This window comes from Bacillus rossius, chromosome 17 (genome assembly GCF_032445375.1).
Source record: "Bacillus rossius redtenbacheri isolate Brsri chromosome 17, Brsri_v3, whole genome shotgun sequence".
Classification (NCBI taxonomy): domain Eukaryota; kingdom Metazoa; phylum Arthropoda; class Insecta; order Phasmatodea; family Bacillidae; genus Bacillus; species Bacillus rossius.
In genome coordinates this window covers 1,772,623-1,796,432 of record NC_086344.1, presented here as the reverse complement: position 1 = coordinate 1,796,432, position 23,810 = coordinate 1,772,623, and the positions used below count along the sequence as shown (strand labels likewise).

General features: G+C 36.7%; 1 protein-coding gene across 2 annotated transcripts in view; it reads right to left on the bottom strand.

The window, feature by feature from the left end:
- LOC134540763 (uncharacterized) overlaps nucleotides 1-23,023 on the bottom strand; it is an 81,974-nt gene extending 58,951 nt beyond the window's left edge. For both annotated transcript variants that reach the window (XM_063383671.1, XM_063383672.1), the window contains exon 1: nucleotides 22,982-23,023. The gene's annotated coding sequence lies outside the window, so the exon portion shown is untranslated. The remainder of the gene's footprint in view (nucleotides 1-22,981) is intronic.
- Between the last annotated feature and the right edge of the window lie 787 nt (nucleotides 23,024-23,810).

Here is a 23,810-nt window from a genome sequence, read left to right as displayed (position 1 = left end):
TTTTAAATAAGGTCAATGTTCTTCCTCTTGAGATCTAGGGAGGCACACCTTTTTCAAGAGATCGTGAGTGAGCATTCCGTAACCTACAACCAACTTTGGATGCTTTTACAACATAACATATGAGGAAATATGAAGGTGGGTAGTAAAACTACGTGAAACATGATTTTTTGTTTTCAAAATGAGAAAAAAAAATCTTTTTTCGTAAATAATTGATGAATGTTCATACATAAAAATACGAAATACCTAAATAATACTTTTAGTGGCTATTCAAACATTATGGAGTACATACAGTCTAGTGAAGGTACGATACTCAAATATCGATCTCGATCTGAAGGACATTGTACATACTGTAGCAAATACTTTGATAAAAGCTATAATGCTCGTAGACATGAAAAGGCCGATTGTGTTAAAAGTCCATTCCGTCAAATACTAAGTTGTGACAAGTGTGGTAGGCGGATGAAACGAAGAGAGAATTTAAAAAGACACTATTAAACTTGTAAAGCCAAGCTCGATCAGGAGATAAAGTACGAAGATGGAGACGATATGCTCGGGGACAGTATGTCTTACAATGAAATTGATCGACCTAGTCTTAAAAGCGATTGTGTTTAAATCTCTCCAGGTCTTGAGAAAGGATATAGCTTAAATGGTGATGGAGATATAAGTAAGGTAGAAGATAATGAAAGTAGCATCTCCAGAAAAAGTGACAAGGCGTCGTATAGTAGACTTCTACGGACTTTGGAATATTTTTTTGGAAAATTAGCAAGTAAGCTTGATGCCAATGATGGTACTCCAATGTCAAAAAATTCAAAATACTGGGATATGCAAGATGAAGATGTCAGTGTGTTTGATAAAGATGTGGACAGCATCGATGATGATGATGATGATACAAATTATCATAATCATTATTATAACGATTTTCAGAATATGTTCAGCAAACATTCGAAGAAGATGGTGGCATCAAGTGAAATTGATTATATATCGTGGAAAGACCCGAACGTGTTAACGAACAGGTTGCGACTTTTACTTGTTTCGCAAGATGACGAAATTGTATCAGTTATCAAAGAAACGTGGACTATTCTTGATGAACTTAGAATTTTCGGGTATATATAATAAGTTAGTAATGTGTATTGACTGATGAAATTTTATACTTTTGTATTTTTTATATAAATATAACTTTAAAAATTGTTATTAAAATGAGTCGTTATTCATGCCCTAATAAAGTTCATGTGTATGCTACTTTAAAGAATTGAGTTGAGTATGAATATATTTATATATGTATCTGTGTGTGTGTGTGGATGAAGGAAAATTTCCATTTTTCTGTATGTAGATGATGGAAAATGAGTGTCGAAGAAGGAAAGAGTATGTAGAATTAAGTATCGATAATGGAAAATGAGTGTTGAATTGAGTGTTGATGATGGAAATTGAGTGACGAATTGAGTGTCGATGATGGAAATTGAGTGTCTAATTGAGAGTCGAAGATGGAAATTAAGTGTTGAATTGGGTGTCGATGATGGAAATTGTAGTGTCGAATTGAGTGACGATGATGGAAATTGAGTGTCGAATTGAGTGTCGATTATGGAAAATGAGTGTTGAATTGAGTGTCGATTAAGGAAAATGAGTGTCGAATTGAGTGTCGAATATGGAAACTGAGTGTTGAATTGAGTGTCGACTATGGAAAATGAGTGTTGAATTGCGTGTCGATGATGGAAAATGAGTGCCGATGATGGGAAGTGAGTGTTGAATTGAGTGTCGATGATGGAAAGTGAGTGTTGAATTGAGTGTCGAAAATGGAAAATGAGTGCCAAATTGAGATTATATTATGGAATGTGAGTGTTGAATTGAGTGTCGATGATGGAAAGTGAGTGTTGAATTGAGTGACGATGATGGAAAATGAGTGCCGATGATGGCTAATGAGTGTAGAATTCCTTGCATCCAGCACTGTGTATGTGTAGCTAGGCTCTGAAGGTTCAATGGATTCCTGGTCCTATATAAAAGTAAACTTTGCTAACATGTTCACTGTCAGGCTTATTTAATTAGCAGTCGGCATGCTGTTAAATATTCGAATGTAAATAAATAATAGGATGTTATTTGACTTCTTTTAGTTTATGTGTGGAGAGTGTAGTCGAGTAGGTTGATATAAGTAAGTGAGGAGCTTAATGTAGAATGATCATGTGTTGACGAATATGTTGGTGACCTACTGTATGTGCATAAATCGAATGCTAGTGGTCTGGAATATTTTGGGATTTTGGGTTATTTACGAAGATTTTTATCGATGTGTGCTATGACAAGCTTAAAATGTCTAGTAAACTTGTAGAGTAGGTCTCTTGTTTCGGAGACTTTTGTCGTAAGGCTTAACATGGATCGACTTTGAAGGCTTTGAAGATGTATGGTACTGGACATGTCTTGGCTGTAGCTATATCATCACTGAAGGTCCTCTGAACTGTAGATGAGAGGTACAAAAAAAATTGACTTTGGACCTAGCCTGGTATCGTATAAATTATTTTAGTCATGTGTTGAAGTCATTTGGAGTCAGTTGGATGTTATGTGTAGCTCTACATAATAATATTTTAAATCGGGTACCTACTTTAAATTTTGTTTGGGTTGTGAGAGATCCATTGATTACAGACTCTTGCTCCTCTATTAAGTCTAAATTAACCGTGTATGTAGGATGTGTGATTAGATGTTTGTATATATAATTTAAATTCTCATTCCTTGAAATTCCTAATTTTTTTAAGTAATAACAATGGATGATGTATTGACTTGCGTATTATACAAGCGAACATGGATATTTAAGCGAGTCTTAGACAGCAGGTCCCTCAGTCCACCTCTTGTAGTGGTACAGTGCAGATCTGATGGATTGGCTCGTCTGCATATAAGTCTTGTATATGAATATTGATGTGTATCCGAACTCAATGGTAGCAACGTCGACATCGGTACAAATCCCAATGGTGGCGGGGTCAACGACTGCAGAGATCTTGACGGAGGGTCTCGCGTCTTCACCGGGGTCCCTGACGACGGAGGCGATGATGACGAAGCAGATCTCGATGACAACGATGAGGACAGCTCCAGAGATTCTGATGGTAACGAGGCTACCATCTCCAGAGATCCCGATGATGTCTGTATCTACTGTCTCTTCACTCCAAGAGACTTCAATGTGTGCATTATCGAACGCAGAGGAGACTCCGATACCTGCAACTACATCGCATTTGGTAAATACAACATTTTGTGAGCAATTCCCAGCTTCTGCATCAGTCGTGTATACATCAGATTCTTTGGCATCCAGTACAGATGACCTGTCAATGTCGACTGGGAAATCTCCAGCTCATGCAACATACGGGATTTCGTCGCCTACAACAGCAGTGTGCATTGAAAGTAAGATACTTTCCGAGCCGTCGGTGACTCAAGGTCTAACGACAAGACATCTGTGTACGTACTGTGACAAAAGTTTTAAATACCGTCAACATGCAAGAAGACATGAAAATCATGTCTGTAGAAGAAACGCTAATCGTGTGACATTTCCGTGTGACCCGTGTGGTGTACATTTCACAAACAGAAGTAATTTGACTAGGCATTGTAAAAGCAAAGTTCATTTGCAAGTTGAACATCGGGGAAGCGATGATAATTGCGATGAATATCTGTATCAGTGCCGCTACTGTGGTAAACGTTTTGAACGACTACGAAGTATGAAAATAATGGCTGCAGAAGAAATCTTGACCGTGTAAAATTTCTCTGTGAGAAGTGTGGTGTACAGGTTACACGAAAATTTTACTTGAAAAAACATTATAAATTTTGTAAAGGTGGGTTTCTAGCATCATCTCTGGTCCTCTAAGGTGTTACACTCCTGATCTGATGTATCGTGATCTGTATGAATTGTCACTCTTAAAACGAAATATAATAATTTATTGTAATAAAAATGAATGTTGCAAGGACTGAAAAATGTATACGATATATATACCATGTCAGATTTTATTGTGTATAAATGTACAATTTAAAAAAAATATATTAAATTAAAGAATTTTTTTAAATTTTTTTTCCTACCCTACATCGTTTATCTTAATGTAATAAACTACATGTGACACGTAATTTAGGTCGGATTTGTAATGTCTGTTTTGTCTTGTTTGTGTGTATTATTTTGATTACCAATAATGCTGAAGACAGTTTTTTTTTGTTAAAATTATTTTTGTCTGAGTATGCCATCTGCATTCTTAAGATTTTTATGGGAGATGTTTTGGTAATGTGCAGGTACAGGTAATGTCGTAACATTAGAGCAAATCTGATAGGAACTTGATTTATTATTTTTGAGGAATAATTTATTACTCCCCGAAATAAAACTAACAGCCTTGTGGAAAATTTATGGTCTTAAATCGTAACCTGTCATATATTGTTGTACACTACGGACGTGATATTAAAAAATTAAAGAATGTTAATCAATTGACCACACTTCGGGGTATTCTGGTGCACTGGATGGGCTGTATCAGTAAGATTCCGGATACTTGGTAAACGGTTCTTCGTCCAAGTTACTCACTCCTTTGTTGCTGATTACAAACATGATTTTTAAAACATAAAAAAAATATTATATACTGACCGGGGTCTTGATTTAAATTATTTTGCCGCTTATAATTATCGGAGTATCGACTTTCACATTATGGTATGTAGGGATCGACTCCTCTCGTATATGTGCTACAAATTTTTTTGTTGGAAGCAAGTTATACATGTGTAAGCTAATTTTCTGCTCTGGTTCAGTGCTGTATACTTTGAAGTGGTTCCAGCAAGTACTTTACGTATGCTGGATTACGATTTCACTGGAGTTTTACGTGAAATGGGTTGGAAGGCTAGCGACGTGATGTATGCATGACTCGAGCAAACATATGACTGCCGCAGCATTCTGCAAGCTTGCAATTCCCGCGCGAGGGGTCAATGTTCATTTGCAGGTGATGGTAGGCGTGTCTCGATCGAGAAGTCTCTGCCTCTATCATTGAGAATTTTTTTTTTAAATTTTCTTTGAGGTTAACGTGATTAAATTTATGTACTTTTGACTAGACGCACGTGAATAAGTTTAAATTCGTATGCATTGGAACATATTTTTCTACATGAGGTAAGAAAAATACATAGATGCTACATTGACTGATATAGGTATCGAACACATGGATCTTACCCTATGAGTGACTAGCACTTGTTTGACCTATCTCCACTACCCCTCGTTTACTTTGTGATATATATGGGACATGGTTGTTTTCAGACAGATGATGGTTAAAATGTCTTGGACAAAGCGTCCTTTGTAGAAATTACTAGGTGTGGTAGTTATTTTAGTCGAAGTGATAATTTAGTAAAACACGTAAAAATAATGTGAAGGTTTTTTTCTGTGTAAACAAATCATTGAGAGGATGGATTTGTATGTAGAACTGGCAGTAAACCACATCTCTTGAAGAACACTGCATGGTATATATAATGAAAGAATCTTGTGCTCAAGAAACTAAACTATATGTGGAAAGGATGATGCGGTTCCTAAGATTAAATGAAAGGAACTTTGATGATTTTTTTTCTCTATATATTAAGATGATTTAATTGAGTTTGGGATGATGGGTTGAAGGATTAAATAATAAAACTGTACACATAGGCTTTTAAAGAAAATGAGAATGGAGGTCACAAGATCATAGATTGTGATACATCTCTGACACCTGAAATGAGGAAACGATATCATAAAATGAGTGATATTGATGCAACTCATGATAATATTGATGACAGCTATGATGATGATTTACATCTGTGATAGTGACACGGACGCGGAGATTTTAAGACAAATAATATTATTAATATAGAAAAGATGGAAGCCTAAGCACGCCGATCGTGACGAGAAACAAATATTGAAGGATGATGATGGTATAGGGAAGACTGAAACTAATGAAGGTATCAACACTGTGAAAAGTGAGAATACATTCAAGCCTATATTTAGCAGATCCTCCATACTATGTATAAATGGTGGACTCCTGAAAAAGAAGCATACAGGCGATGAAGACACTTCGACATCAACGATATTGAGTTCTTGCAGTAATCTGGGTGGAGACGTTGTCTTCTACGGTGATTGCTACAGTGACTCTGAGGCTGTTTACAAAGGCATAGACTGTGATGCAGAACCTAAAGCTGACAAGATCGAAGAATGTGGTGGTGTCCTGAGACCGAAGCGATGGAAACGTCGTGTTATGATAAATAAATCTGATCAATCTTGTGATGATCGCTGGCTAGATGATGAAAGTAACCCTGAGGATGGTGTTAAAACGGAAGACACCAGAGATCATAATATTTATAATAAACAAGCAATGAAGATGGTGGCAGAAGAGATTGATTCCACATCATGGAAAGATCCAAAAATATTGGTTGACCGGCAAAGACTGATGGTGGTATCTGTTCGTAGAGGGAACTACTCGCATATCGTGGAAGTATCGACCATACTTAAAGAACTTCGGAACGCTGGCTACATACTATAATCATTTGATTAACTGTCATGTGTGTACTAATGAAAAATAAAATGAATTATTTATATTTTAAAAAAGTATGATTTATTTCTTGTATCCTGATTTCCAAATAAGCCTGTGTTTCCGCTACTGTATGTGTGATCATTCCGTTTCCTGTGTGTACTGTGTGTACGTTCCGATTTCCTGTGTGTACATTCCGTTTTCCTGTGTTTACATTTCGTTTTCCTGTTTGTACATTTCGTTTTCCTGTTTGTACATTTCGTTTTCCAGTGTGTACATTTCGTTTTCCTGTTTGTACATTTCGTTTTCCTGTTTGTACATTTCGTTTTCCTGTTTGTACATTTCGTTTTCCTGTTTGTACATTTCGTTTTCCTGTGTGTACATTTCGTTTTCCTGTGTGTACGTCCCGTTTCCTGTGTGTACTGTGTGTACGTTCCGTTTTCCTGTGTGTACGTTCCGTTTCCTGTGTGTACTGTGTGTACGTTCCGATTTCCTGTGTGTACGTTCCGTTTCCTGTGTGTACTTTTCGTTTTACTGTGTGTAAATTCCGTTTTCCTGTGTGTACTGTGTGTACTTTCAGTTTCCTGTGTGTACTGTGTGTACATTGCGTGTTGGAGCCGAGTAGAGTGGTATCCATGTAGCTTCATAGACATGTAGTTTCGTAGCCATGCGGTCTTTTAGTCATACAGTCTCTCCGCCATGTATAACTCGGAACCAGCTAGATCCTTTTAGACTCGTAGCCTTGTAGCCTCGTAGTCTCTTAGACTCGTAGCATTGTAGCCCAATATCATTGGAGCTGTTGAAAGAAAAGGTAGTTGGAGCATTTGGAGCTGTTGGAGCCATTTAGAGGCTGTTGGAGCATTTGGAGGCTGTTGGAGCATTTTGAGCTGCTGGAGCATTTGGAGCTAAGAAGTAGTCGTTGCACGTCTATGCAAAGCTAAAAGTTTATAAGTTTGCTGGCTTTCGCAAGTGATTCTGTAGTAGGATAGAAATTGTGTAATAAATATTATGTTTGTAAAAGACTTTGTGGTGTTTTATTTCTCGAAACTTACGCTTTTCTGGTATTTAAATTAAATTTATTTTAGTTTCGTCCAGGATCGTTCCAAGGACCTTAGACGACCTAATTAATCAGTATATTGTTTGCAAATTTATTTAATGAATTTTTAACTTTTTCCTGAATTTTTAGTTTAATTATTACGAAAATTCCAAGATGTTGGTCTTGATGTCGGATAGGATGATGGTAGTAGAGGATTTAAAGTCTCTTAAGAATGTTGAACATGGTTTATTAAAATTATTTTTTCATAAAATTAAACATTATTGCATCGTTCGTGTATCGAACCAAGGACTGGAGCGGATCGAATCAATATGTAAGTTAATGAGTGATTTTTTTGATGAATTTTGGATTTTTTCCCGCTTTTCTAGCTACATTATTACACGATTTCAAGATGGCTGCCGAATTTCAAGATGGTGGGGGCTCCTCGGTAATAAATGATTACTGCACTCTAGCGGGTTAGAATAAGACGAGTACACACACAAACAAGATGGTGTCCTCCAGCAGAAGAAAACAAGATGGTGGCAATGACCTCTAGCAGGTGGTAACTCCTGGTAGCATGTACTAAACATAAAATGACGGATCCATGATGGTCGACAAGGACAAAGTCAAATTTAAAGGACAAAGTCAAATTTCAAGGTGAAGGTCAAATTTCAAGGTCAAGGTCACAGTTCAAGGTCAAGGGCAAATTTCAAGGTCAAGGTTAAATTTCAAGATCAAGGTCAAATTTCAAGGTCAAGGTCAAATTTCAAGGTCAAGGTCAAATGTTAACAGTTGAGGACAAAAGTATGGTGACCAGATAATTATACTACATGGTATCGGCACACTCTAGCAGACGAAAACAATATGGTGGTCTCCAGCGGATGAAGTCAAGATGGCGGACGTGATGTCATACCAGTTGATGATATATACCTTGGTACTGGTGGTGGTAGATCAGTCTAGGTAGCTTTCATGGAGGAAGGATCGCCGTTTACTCTCGTCGGGAATCGAACCAAGGACGTACATCGATATAATCAAACAGAATTCAAATACATTTATTTTTTGATGAATTTTGGAACTTTTTTCATTAAAATCGGATAATAAATCAAGATTTTCAAGATGGCGTCCAAATTTCAAGATGGCGGACATGACGTCATACTAGGTGAAGATATGTATACTTTGACATAGTGGCGGGGGTCAGTATGCCAGCACCCACCGCGGGGGGAAAGGATCGGTCGCCATTTTTAATTTTTTTCACCCGTCGGGTTCGAACCGAGGACTCTGAGCTCCGTGTCGATAATGTTTGTTTTTTATAAATATTTTATTAAATTTATATTAATTATATTTTTTTATAAATTTTAAATTTTTTTTTATTAAAATCGGATAATAAATAAAAAAGTTAAAGATGGCGGACGTAACGGAAATTGCAACGGTGACGTCATAATTCAAAATTGCGGAAAACAAAATGTCGGAAAGTTCGAGAACACAATGACGTCATCCAAAATGGCGTATCCAAGATGGCGGATCCAAAATGGCCGCCGTGATCTACTTGTCCCGTTACGTTATGTCCCGTTACGCTGTGTCCCGTTACACTCATCCAAGATCGCGACTGGAACGTGACATTTTTTCGAGCGTTTAGCTCCACAGGCTCCACAGCCAGAAGTCTGTCCCAGTAGCCCCATTCATATACTACTGGTATGCAATTGTTCAAGTGTAAAGTATGAGATGATTTAAGTGTGTAATTATGCAAGTGTACAGGTATGCAAGTATGAAAGTATGCAAGTGTGCAATTTTGCAAGTGTGCAAACGTACAACTGTGCAATTATGCTGTGTACGCTGTCTCCCCTGCCGTCTGAACCACCGGTTCCCTCACCACGTACTTAAACTATTCCCCTCATTCGATCGTAATTTTTCGTAACGCTCGAAAATAGTAGAGCTCTCAGCAAAGAAGTTTCACTTCACAAGTCTGTACTTTTACAAAATATTCCGTCAGAAAACAGTTCCCAAAAATAGCTTGTAACACAACAAGAAATATATTGTATCTTTCTACAACACAGATCTATGGTTTATGTCTGCATATATGAAATACATTTTTCGAGATAATATTAAGTATAACTTTTCAATATATAATTTTAAACTTTAACGTATGTTCATGAAAGCATAAATTTCCAAACCATGGTAAAGATAATAGAATATTCAATAGTTGGATTTTGTTTTGTTTAACTAAGTTTTTTAATGTACGCTGTTAATACTGGAAAGCCATTCAGGGAACGGTTTACAAATAACTTTAACTATAGGAGGAACTGGGACAACACAAATCATAAGTACATGGGTAAGAATCCAAAACCAGAATTACTGCGAATGATATTTTGTAGTGATACGGGATTTAATATAAATGTACAAATTTACAAATTGGTTTAATTTTATATGGATATTTCGGTACCATTTACAAAATAATGTTATACAGAGTGTTTCCACATTTTAAAACATAGGTGTTGATCTAATGGCAAGAGAGTAACAAACCACTTAAAAAGTAAATTAACAGGTAAGAATGGTCGACAAACTGATAATTATATTTGAGAACACCAATCTTAATAGCTAATATCGATAATATTTATCATTGAAGCAGTATATTTTTTACTCTCTCGCGGTAGTGACATTACATTTGGCGACATCAAAGCGAGATATATAGCGGACAGGACTATCATACTGTAAAGAACATTAACGTGCTGTAAAGTTTTATTGTTTCTTCTAATAATTTTCTATATTATGAAAAAAATATTTAATTTTTGTTTATAAATATCTGTGCATTGAATTGAATATGGAATGAAGAATTAAGAAGAAAACAATATTAAAAAAAAGGGAGCGAATCTTCCAGTACTCGCCAGTGATGTGTAAATATCAAAAATTTGTAACGAGCAAATTATCTTAAAATAAGAAACATGGACACTAAATTTAACGCTGAATTCTTTAAAATAATGACGAGCGTGATAAATCTACGAAAACATTTTTTTTTGGAAAACCAGTTATGATTTTTCCCCCTGTCAAACCGTAACTATAAATTTATATTTTTAAATAAGATACTTTTTAATTTTTCAGGCCTAGCTGAAAAATAATGGAATACCAAACGCGTCACACGTAAATGTCTCTCAACGCTTAACCTGTGACGTTTTCCCCTATACCCCTGCTGCATATTAAGTTTACACTTCTGTACGCGTTTTCAGGGTGAATTTTAGTATTCACAAGAAATGAAATGAAATAATCCCGCATTACATAATGAAAATTTAACAGGTTGAAATTCCAATGAACATTCGTGCAGAAAAGACTATAGCCACGAGCCTAAGTCATCAAGATGGCGGACCCACGTGTATCAACATGCACCCGTGCATGTTTCACGAACATCCGGAGACGTACTAAGCATATTAGTGTGTGTCACAACACGATATAAAAACAACTTTTAAAATAGTATAATTTATTAGCCAGGTAAAATCTGTCGGAACAAACTAGGCGTCAAAGATATTTAACAGGTAGTTGGTTCTCCAAAGCATAAATAATGTGGAGCTATCGTTTAGGCATCTTTCAAACTAAAAGTGCCAATCAAATAGACAAAATAAAAACAAAATTAACCTGAAATATTTTAAAATACATATTGGAACACTAAGTATATGTATATTTTTTTTTTGTTGTTGCTTAAACCACAGAAGTCAGTCTGTAAACACTTCTCTACAAACCAACCTTCATTTTTTTCAGCTAATTCCACAGTTAAGACTGAAAAGTAATAATTCCATCAAAAAATTATTTTATTCAACATGGAGTCGAATATATGTAGGCTAACAGTTTTTGGTATTTCGACAGTATGATGAACGCTGTGCTATCTCTACATTCCAAAGTTGACTAAGGGTTGTCAAAATTGTAATGCCAGCATTTTAACGCATACTTTATGATGTTAATATTACTTTTTATTATCATAAATTATAACATAAATTATTAAGGGATAATAGTATAAATATGAAGTTTAATTTGGCACCCAAAAACCTTAATATATTCCCCGAAGTTCGCGAAAGTTAATTTTTACTGATGATTCAAGCAGGTCCGCAAATTTTTCAGTATTTCTGAGACTTCCACAGTTGGCAGCACCGTGTTTACACAAATTTTTCCAATCAACTTCACTTTCATTTACGAAATTTCTCCTACTAAATACCGTATACCGGCAAATTATATTCACTCCCGTTTATTTCCAAGATTATCCTTGTACGTTTAATTGTAACTATTACCTGATGGGGGCATACACCATTTTATACATTTGATACGACGCAGTTCACCATATTGTAACTTCTGTTTCACATAATTTTTTATATATTATTACTATTGTTAATATGTTTAGCTTTTGAAACCGATTATTTTGGCATTGTAAGACACAATCATGATAATATTTGTTAGTAAAAATACCGAAAACAAATGAAATATGACTGAGCTTCTAAATTATGAATTTTTTATTTTGAGTCGATAAACATTAAAACTTAAATCACATTTAATTTAAACTATTTTGTAAATAAAAAAATTATATATTAATTAAAATTATTAATTGAACGTGAGTTTCCAGAAATGAAAAGTGTTTGCGTATTAAAATGATAGGTTGTATTTGAGACGTATACTATAAATTTTGTTGGTATGGACACTTATTATTTGTTGGTGAAGTGATTACTTTTGTGGTAGTATTTATTGTTAAAATTAGGAAGAAAAATTTTCCTGAGAAAAAAATTAAAGTAAATAAAAAAAATAAAAAAAATAATATTATTTCCTTTAAAACGTTTACTTGCAGAAACTTTGTCTCTATCTAACTAATAACCACGGCTTCGCTTTGACAACTTCAATCTACTGCTGATATTGCACCATTCTAAGAAAATTGTTCGATAAAAACAAAACTTTTTCAAAAGAGAAAGGCGAGATAGTACACCAGCTTGTTTGAAAGATTTCATTAATAACAAAAATGCTTAAGGTTAAAAATTTTAATGTTGTATTGAGTAAGTGTGTTTAATACTTACCTAAGAATAATTATTCTGATTTATAACTCTTGCTTTAAGGTGTTCGGAGATATATTTTACCCTAGTGAAATCACACTTACCTCATTTATATTTTATGAGTTTTTTTAGTTAGTAAAATACGTGCATTAAAATTTTTAATTTAGATATTGTCATCTTTTAAAATTCCACTTTAATTTAACTTGTTAGTGTGCAAAGAATAGTAAAAATTATTTCTCCCCTGTTCTACCTCAACACAGATACTTACAGGTAAATTATTTGAGTTTTTTTTTAAAGAATAATAAATTTATTTTAAATGTATATCACAGGTATGTATAAGAAAATTACTACCGTAAATATGAAGATATTAAGAATTACACTAAGTATTATTGAAACAAAACTACGAAATATTAACTTTCTTGCTTCATTAGCTCGTGGATGTAACTTAATATTCATAGTAAATAAAAACTAAATATATTTATACCCCTTTGCGGTTATTTTTCGAAAAAAAAAAAAATAGTGCTAGTGAAGTGTTATGTTACTTATTATAAAACTGATACTTGCTTAGTTTCTTACTTCTCTCTTAGTTCTAATTGGATGCATTATATTTTACTGTAAAACCTAACATACCTTTGGTTCACCCTTTTTGCAGTTGAATCTCAATAAAATTTACAAATAAGCAGAGTATAATTTTCTATATAATATTTTGTCATCAGCTTCTTAACTCTCGCTTCATTTTCTTCTTACATATGTGTCCTTTGAAAAATAAATATAATTATTAACTCGATATGCATGTTTTTTTAGTCTGAGTTTGTTACCTCTATTTCTTGTATATTCGGAAGTATGAATTGTCTTCTTAAAAACAAACCTACTCCGTTTACATCTCTTAGGAGTGGAATATAGTGATATGGTAAAGAAGAATGTTTGGTTTTACTATGTTTATTATTCTTATAAAATATTTTCTGCATTTTTGTTTTGTTTTCAGAAATGCGAATTTTAAAATAAAATAACTTACACTTTTTTCACCCTCATTCAATGTCAAAATTCGACGAAAGTTAACAAAATACAATAAATAATACTATATGCATGTTGTTCGACCTTATTTTCTTAGGAATTCTTTCTTGTGTTTACGGGAGTATGCATCTTTCTTCTTAAAACCACGCCTACCACTTTTATAACTTGAGGAATTTGGAAATTACATTTAGCCTAGGTAACCAAAAGTATTACTTAGAGAAAAAAATTCATCAAACCCGTTTAGTAGCATTTGAGTGTTGCCGGAACAAACAAACGAACAAACTGAAACAAATTAGAAATAAACAAAATTTTTGTGTTCTTAATATTGCAAATAGCAGTTTTCAATAGTTTTTTGATGTGCAAATATTTTAACACTCCGTATATGAAATTTGGTAGTAGAATTTTCGTGAAAATGGAACGGAATTCGATGAACGGAAATGTGTCACCAAAATGGCGGACCCACGTGTAGCAAAATAAACCCGTATATAGTCAATTTCGTAAACATCAGGAGACATACCACAAGCATTAGTGTGTCAAATGAAACTTTATGGTATGAAACTACCCTGAAATATATTTGGTAAACTTTAATAGCCATAGTAAAAAGAAATTACAATATTTAAAACACCTAAAAATATGGCATTACAATAACTATAATACCTATATATTCTCGTTGCAATATGCCAATAAGCTTATAAGCACAGCGGTATAGTGGCCTGTTTTTTTATTCACTATGATTAATATATTACCAATTGTAAATTTGGGAAAAAGAGCACAATGTGCTGGAGTGTCTTTTCTGTATCATGTCAAAGCAGTGGCGTAGCCAGGATCTGTGAATGGGGGGGGGGGTGGGTGTTAAGAAGCATGCCCGACCCCCTAATTAAAGCGGGCGGTACGGGGGTCTCCCCCCCAAAAAAAATTTAGATTTTAATATGTAAAATAGTGCTATTTTAACAGTTTTCGGTAATTAACTTTAAATATTGTAATGGTAAAAATATTAATTTTTTAATAAATTTTTTTTGAGTCCACTCAAAATCATAAATCATGCTCGAAGATCAACAATACAAACAAAAGAATAATAAGGGTTGGGTTTCGGCAGAACTGGCCTATTCCTGTAAACAATTAGCTTTATCTTGAGAGTTACACGACACCATGTCGTCGTCTCAATTCTATACACACACAGCGATCCTTACACTTTTGGAAGCCCAGTCACCACCTGCTTATAATTACCGCGCTAGTTAAATACAACAGGTGTAAGATATTTGAAAGCTTGGGACCCGTCACGGCGTCACAACCTCATAGCTTCTGCTCGCGACAGGGGTAGGGGAAGGGAAGGAGAATCGGTAGGGCTCGCTTACTCTTCCCCTCCAGTGCAGTGGCCGGTGATAGCAGTAAGACACCCAGGCTTTTAGCTAACCTGCTTTCAGATAAGAAAAACAAATTGGGTCTAAAAAGGGCAATGTATATTGTACTTATGAGTTAATAAACCTCATTAATTATAATTGGTTAATTTCAAAGAACGTTGTAAATAATACGTCTCTCAGATATTTGATAACATTTTTAATAACATAATTATATAATAATAGTTTGTAATAATAATGTTCAATAAGCTCAATAATGTTAAGTTTTGTTTGTAGGAAGTAGTATTCACAGACGGATTTCAGTCGTTTAGCAAAGCAAATATACAAATATATACGTAATGTTAATATTTTTTTTTAAATGTTTTAGGTTAATATTTTAGTAATGTCATATAAGAACTTCTAGTGATTTTTTAGTATCAACTATTTAGTGAATTAAAAAAAAAGTGGACTATATTTTAATAAAAATTCCTTGTCAGAATAATGGTCAATGTGGCGGTTTAGTATTTTCCCAAGTTTTTTTAAAGAAGCTGTGCTGTTATTTTTTTTCCTAACCTAACTAAAAACTAAGTGTGTTTGGTAGGGTTCCGGGTTAGGGAGGGAGACTAAGTGCGTCTTAGGCCGAAGCCTAAACGCTCTAATCATGCAGGTTATGAACCATGCAGGAGAGGTAGCATGCATCATGTGCTAGGAGGAGGATTGGCCAGCCATGACTAACTCGCCTCACTGACTATCCTAGACTAAAACTAGATAAGATGGGCCCAGGTATAACCTGTATAGACACAGGTAAAACCCTGGACACATGCGGGGGTGCAAAGATCATGCATTATGCGTGCAGGTTGTTTACGGGAAACAGAAGGATGGATCTGGATGAAGAGTTGGAAAGAGTAGAAAAGAGTCTACCATGCGGGGGTTTTGGGTGGGGGGGGGGGAGGGGGGTTGGACACTGCTGTCCGCATTGGTTTGGGAGGCACTGGTTGTTTTGGGGGCGACTTAAGTCGTTTCCTGCCGGGCTGCCAGCCAGACCAGTGCTGCTATCTGTGCTTCATTGTTGGTGGTAAGAAACGTTTACGGTTCAGGCAGCGAATTCTAGCGGCGGCCGCAGAAACTAAGAGCGTGATTCGCTTCTCGTAATTTTGGTAGATACTCGCAAAGCGAAATTTCATTAATATTTATGACACTCTGCATTATTTAAAAGTATTATATGCTAACTTTCGTGGCCGTATTTCGAATTATAAGTCCATTTGCAACATTAAAAACATGCGAACACGTCACTTTTGCTCGTTCCCTTGTTAGGAGTTCATATTATCACTAACGAGTACTGAAATATTCGCTCACATGAGTTTCTTTAGTTAATTCAAGGAAGAGAATTTTCAATCAGAAAATTTTTATTGTGACTTAAGTAGTATATTTGAAGGCGCCACCAAAAAAATAAAAATAAATATTAAACAAAAAAAATTAATTCCGGAAAAGACGAAACAAATCGAGGGTCATTTCTTTTGACGTTGGAGTTTCAAGAAACACTAATAACTTTAGTTATAACATAGTTTACGTTTAAGGGTTACACAAAAAGAACGGTTGATAAATGATTTCGAAATTTAGTGTATCGTCTTCTTAAAAAAAATTAGTTAATATCGACGGATACATAAAACGCGATAAAAATAAAATAGATTTATGATCTGAGCATCCCTCGAAGAATCGTATTAAATTGCATATGTACACAACTATACTACATTTGAAATCTTCTTTCGGTGTCAACGACAAGCTTTATGCTAAGTATCGCGGGGTTAGGGATTCACCATTTCGGATTTTTGAAACAGAATTGATAGCTTTCCCTTAAAAATAGCTTCAATTTTAATCAGAATTAATTATAATTACTATCTTCATTAAAATATTTCTTATTTGTGCGAACATTTTCCCGTGTCATTCTACTCGCACAAATTATTTACTTTTTTATTGTTTGGAAAGAGGTTCTAATTACGCAGAAAAGATATTTTAAAAAATTAATTCAAGCCTCCGTGTTTATATTAAACTACGTTCTTTAAGAGTGAGCGTTAGTTAATTTTTTTTTGCTGCAGATTGGAATGAAATTTTGTCAAATGTTTTATTCAGCTACTGTTGTTGTCTGTTAGTAGTTTCGAAATTTTTCATAACATTTTTATTGAGATATTAAAACTTAAGTTTTAATAATTTAAAGCAGTTTTATACAGAATTTTAAAAAGCCTCGTGTCTGACGCGTTAACTATATATGCATGTAATCTTCTTGTATACTAAAATCAAATTTCGTTTTAATAGGTGCAATAATTCTATCATAAAATAATTAAATTATGAATCTCTGTATAATGTAGAAGTGCAGTCTTTTATGAAATCGTCTCTTACACGTTACTAACATATTGTAGAGAGATGGGGTGAAGCCCTTATAGAGACAAAGCACCATGGATATTTGTTAAGGCTAAAATATGTCAGAGCTGTTCAATGACATCAGGCACAAACAGTCTGTTTGTGCCTGATGGCGGGAACAGATGAGCGTGATGCAACCTGTTGCGACCTGTGATGCTTCTACGCAGACTTCCAAACGGCGTGCGTCACGTCGTCGAAGTTCAGGCAGTGAATCTGTCCCAACTAGCACTGCAGTAGAGCCAAGGTGCAGACGTTGTCACAGACGTCATCGACCAAGTCTCGCTCGAGATGACGACATCGCAGAAGATGACCAGCTGGAAACCTGTGTTCCTGATCCCGTGACCTGCCAACCAGTTGGAACCGGAGTCGAAGAGGCAGTTCGTGCAGCATTAAAGACTTTGCTTGCGAAAATGCTTAATTCCTTAACCTAACATGCATTTGTGTAATTTTTTTATAAATAAATGTGTAAAACCTGAACTTGTGTTTGTTTTTTTATTTCTACAATTTTTAGGTACCTAATAAAAATTAATTTTAATTACAGACAATATTTTGACTAATGTAGTATTCCAGTAGACCGCGGGTATATAAGCGAAGTTCAGACGAGTGGACCCTCAGTATACCTCTGGCCGCGGTGCAGTACGGATCTGCTCTCTTCAGTCAATTTCGTGAAATTTAGTTACTGTTCCAATGTCGACCGGGATAGACTGTTTACCGTCAGCAGCGGGGACCTCGATGACAGCAATGATGATGGAGTCGGAGATTCCGATACCAGATGCAGAGGAGACCACGACAGCGGAGAGCTCAGTGGCTGCGGTGTCGACAGTCGCGGAGATCCCGATACCGACTGCAGAGGAGACTTCAATTAATGAAGAGCGTACTTCGCATCAGTGCAAATACTGTGGCGCATCATTTACTAGCACTTCAAGCGCTCGCAGACATGAAAGAAGCAGTTGTCCGAATAATTTACTGAAACCAATACAATTTCAGTGCAATAAGTGTAATAAACTAATTTCATGCCTCGACAGATTACATCGTCATTATATAAAATGCTCCGAGACAGTTAAGTGCAAGTATAATGAACATGGTTATTGTTTTGACTCATGTGTTGTACCAGCTGATGAGAACATATAAGTGAGACCCTGGTGATATGAACTTTAGTCCGTCTCTGGCTGCGGTGATGAACGCATCGGGTAGTTAGACTTGAATAATAGACCAAAAACTAGCTGTTCTTGAGACCTCGATGGCGTCTTTACCAGTATCAACACCGACCTGGATCGAAGGTCTACCATCATCAGTGCAGACCACGATGACTACGTCGTCTACAGCTACACCTGCTCTCTCAACACAGGAGGAGATTTCGTCGCGTGCAACATCTTCTGCAGAGCAGACCTCAACGGCTTCAGAAGTTAACATGTCAGCAGTGTTACAATGGTTGTCAACAGTTCCAGTGTCATTGATAAAGGAAGGAGCATCCAACGGTGTTCCATCGCCCAACTGTACGTACTGTGAGAAGATCAAAACCTTGAAATTACGTGATTATGTAATACACAATTGTAATAATAACTCTGAACGCATTAAATATCAGTGCAACAGGTGTTTAAGCAAGTTTAAACGTTATGGAAGATTAAAACGTCACCTCAGGAATTGTGATAGACTGTCTGTACATTCATCAGAATCAAGCTGTATATTTTGTAACAAAACATTTACAACTATTCGAAGTGCTAAACAACATGAAATATATCACTGTCCTTTTAATGAAGTCGATAATTCGGTTTTGTGTGAAAATTGTAGTTTACCAATATGTCGACCTGATAGACTGAATAGACATTTCAAGTCATGTAAAGGGCTTAGTCCATACAATAAGAAGACTGTTTGAATCGAGAAATCCACAAGACTTTAGTTCTTTGTCTGTGTATTATTTTTTGTACTTGTAGTAGTGTATTGAATTTATGTAATAATTTTTTTTTTAAAAGAACTTGTGGTGTTTTTATTTTCTCAAACCTAACACTTTTGTGGTATTTTTTAAATTAAAGTTGTTTTGTATCAACCAGGGATCGAACCAAGGACCTTAGTCGATCTAATCAATCAGTATATAGATTACAAATTTATTTAATAAATTTTGAACTTTTTCCCGAATCTCTAGCATTAAAATTACGGATTTTCAAGATGGCGGCCAAATTTCAAGATGGCGAGTGTCACAGTAATAAATGATTACTGCACTCTAGCGGGTAAGAATCAAACTAACATGGCGTCAGCGCACTCTCGCCGCCGATACAATGATGATGGTTTCCAACATCGAAGACAAGATGGCGGACATGACGTCATGCTCACTGTCGATATATATGCTTTGAAAAAAGTGGTGGGGGCCAGTCTGTCAGCAGCCACCACAAGGGGAAGGAGCCTGTCGCCATTTTTAATTTTTTTTGCACCCATCGGGTTCGAACCGAGGACTCCGAGCTCCGTGTCGTAAATGTTCGTTTTTTAAAAAAAATTTATTAAAGTTTATTAATTTAATTTTTTTATAAATTTTAATTTTTTTTCATTAAAATCGGATAGTAAATAAAAAGTTAAAGATGGCGGACGTAACGGAAATTGCAACGGTAACGTCATAATTCAAAATTACGGAAAACAAAATGGCGGAAAGTTCGAGAAAAAAATGACGTCATCCAAAATGGCGGATCCAAGATGGCGGATCCAAAATGGCCGCCGTGATCTACTTGTCCCGTTACGTTATGTCCCGTTACGCTGTGTCCCGTTACACTCGTCCAAGATGGCCGCCGGAATGTGACATTTTTTCGAGCGTGCAGCTCCACAGGCTCCACAGCCTGAAGCCTGTTTCAGGAGCCCCTATTATATACTACTGTCGTTTCCATCGTTTTGGTCTCAGACCGCCATCACAGTCTTCGATCTTGCCTGCTTTAGGTGCTTCAGTACAGTACTCAATCATGTCAGCCTCAGATGTGTCACCACAATCTTCAATCATGCCAGCTTCAGATGATTCATCAAAGTCTTTGACCTTGTAAGCTTCAGGTGGTTCTCTATCTTTCACCATTTGGAGCTGCTGGAGACATTTGGAGCTGTCAAGCATTTGGAGGCCGTTTGGAGCATTTGGAGCCATTTCGAGCATTTGGAGCCTTTTGGAGCATTTGGAGCTGTTGGAGCCATTTGGAGCATTTGGAGCCTTTTGAAGCATTTGGAGCAGTCAAGCATTTGGAGGCCGTTTCGAGCATTTGGAGCCATTTGGAGCTGTGTTAAGCATTTGGAGGCTCTTTGAGCATTTGGAGGCTGTTGGAGCATTTGGAGGCTCTTGGAGCATTTGGAGGCTGTTGGAGCATTTGGAGCCTTTTGAAGCATTTGGAGCAGTGTTAAGCATTTGGAGCCTTTTGAAGCATTTGGAGCCTTTTTGGAGCTGTTGGAGCTGTTTTAAGCATTTGGAGCCTTTTGAAGCATTTGGAGCTGTTGGAGACATTTGGAGCTGTGAAGCATTTGGAGGCCGTTTGGAGCATTTGGAGCCATTTGGAGCTGTGTTAAGCATTTGGAGGCTGTTGGAGTTGTTGGAGCCATTTGGAGGCCGTTTGGAGCATTTGAAGCCATTTGGAGCATTTGGAGCTGTGTTAAGCATTTGGAGCCTTTTGAAGCATTTGGAGCTGTTGGAGACATTTGGAGCTGTGAAGAATTTGGAGGCCGTTTGGAGCATTTGGAGCCATTTGGAGCTGTGTTAAGCATTTGGAGGCTGTTGGAGTTGTTGGAGCCATTTGGAGGCTGTTTGGAGCATTTGGAGCCATTTGGAGCTGTTGGAGCCATTTGGAGCATTTGGAGCTGTTGGAGCTAAGAAGTAGTCGTTGAACGTCTATGCAGGGCTAAATTTTTATAAGATTGCTGGCTTTCGCAAGTGATTCTGTAGTAGGATAGAAATTGTGTAATAAATATTATGTTTGTAAAAGAACTTGCGGTGTTTAATTCCTCGAACCTGTTACTATTATGTTAAATTGATGTTATATTTAATTTTTTTTAATCATCCTAGATCGTACCAAGAACCTTAGTCGATCTAATTAATCAGTATATTGATCGGAAATTTATTTAATGATTTCTGAACTTTTTCCCGAATCTCTAGCAATATAATTACGAATTTTCCAAGATGGTGGTGTTGATGGCTTATAGGATGATGGTAGTAGAGGTTTTAAAGTATCTTTAAGAATGTTGAACATGGTATATTCAAATTATTTTTTTACATAAAATTAAACATTGTTGCATCTATCGGGTATCGAACCAAGGACTGAAACTGGTCGAATCAATATGTATATTAATGAGTGATTTATTTAATGAATTTTGGAACTTTTCCCGAATTTCTAGCATTAAAATTACGGATTTTCAAGATGGCGTCGTAATGACAAGATGGCGGGTGTCACAGTAATAGATGATTACTGCACTCTAGCGGGTAAGAATCAAACTAACATGGCGTCAGCGCACTCTAGCGGGTGAAAACAAGATGGTGGTCTCCAGCGGACGAAACAAGATGGCGGACATGACGTCATACTAGGTGGCGATATATATGCTTTGAAAAAAAGTGGTGGGAGTCAGTATGCCAGCACCTACCGCGGGGGGAAGGATCAGTCGTTATTTTTATTTTTTTGCCCTCACCGGGTTCGAACCGAGGACTCCGAGCTCCGTGTCGTAAATGTTTGTTTTTTATTATTTTTTATAAAATTTTTATTATTTGAATTTTTTTATAAATTTTAATTATTTTTCCATTAAAATCGGATAATAAATAAAAAAAATATTTTAAAGCTGGCGACCGTAACGGGAACTGCAACGGTGACGTCATCTTTCAAAATGACGGTCATAATCCTAGATGACGTCAGAGGCTTATAAGCGGCTATCTCTTAGGAGTTTTAAGCCTATTTTAGGACTTACTAGTTGCTGGGATTTTTAAGGAATAAAACGGGAAATTTTCCCTCGAAACGGGACATTTTCACTCGAAAACGGGAATTTTCAATTTATCAAAATGAGATTTTTTGGCGGAATAATATTCCACAAAAATTGAAATTTTGGCGATTTGGAGGAATTTTGGGCTTTTTTGCCCAATTTTGGCAAGTTTTGAGGATCAAATTCAAGGTCAAGGTCAAAGGTCAAGGTCACATCCATCCAAGATGGCCGCCGTGACGTCACAATCCAAGATGACGGAAAACAACAGACACTACAGCCTGAAGCCTGTCCCCGGTCCGGCTATCCTACACTACTAACATCATTATTGTTCGTAGGTGTTCGTGAGCCAGCATCGTGTGACGCTTTGCAGCCTGAAGAATAGGTACAATTGGTAGGGACCGGAAAAATTCGGGGATTCATTTTCCGATATGCTAGAATGCAAATAATTGTATTTTTATGCAACTTCTGCCATTGGTTTGCTGTTAACCTGGAGGACTGTGGGCAAATTATAGACCCTCAGATCAAAGCAGTATCGAATCACGAGTCTCCCAATTGAGACGCCTCACGAGTCAGCAGCCTATGAACAGGCGACGTTTTGCCCCGATTGTGCACAGGATCGTGGAGTCTAGCCTGGAGGTCATTGAACCCGCGAATTTTTCCAGTCCCTAACAATTGGTACACCTTTCTGATAACTGTCGTACTCCAGACAAGCTGCGTGTCACAGATGACAGCGGGAAGTGCAGGGAAGTGGTGTTTACTCACGAGAACGGCGGCGGACAACGCTATCTGTCGCAGCGGTCTTCGTGACGGTGTGATAGCGACTCCTGACGGTCGCGCTTTATTTGTACTGTTGCTTGGTTCGCCCGGCTTCCGCCAGGGGCGTCGTCGTCGTCCCGTCTGCACAAGCACTGCGTTGCTAAGGGCCCCGCCTACCCGCGTGTACATGCGTTGAGCCCGGACGAGTAGGTGTGTTTCTGAATTTAGATTGTAAGCTGTATTTTAAGAATAGTGAAAATGATGTTCGCAGGCTTTCACGGCCAGTGTCTGAAGCAGCTTGGCTTCTGGGTTCTACCCGCGTCCTTGGCGAATGATTCACCGACGTTTCGGTCGACATTGCAGTCGCCATCATCAGGGAGCAGTTACATACTGTAGGTTCTTACGAGTTATCCTGCCTTTACATACTCTCGCCTGAGGGGAAGGTGCTTCCTGATTGGCTGAAGAAAGAAGAATGGAAGAAAGGAAGGCTCTGATTGGCCCATAGCTGCAGCCAATCAGGGAGCACCATCCCCTCAGGCGAGAGTATATAAAGGGCAGGATAACTTGTAAGAACCTACAGTAGGTAACTGCTCCCTGATGATGGCGACTGCATTGTCGACCGAAACGTCGATGAATTATTCGCCAAGGACGCGGCAACAACCCAGATGCCAAGCTACTTCAATAGTGAAAATGTCTAAAAAAAAAAAAAACGTGTTTTCAGAATAATTTTTAGGCAAGGTACCCGGCACAGATTCTTGAAACCGCCCCAGAGACTTGCTTTACACATTTTTCTTCATTTATCCGCCATAAAATTTTATTTTTACCACTGAAAATT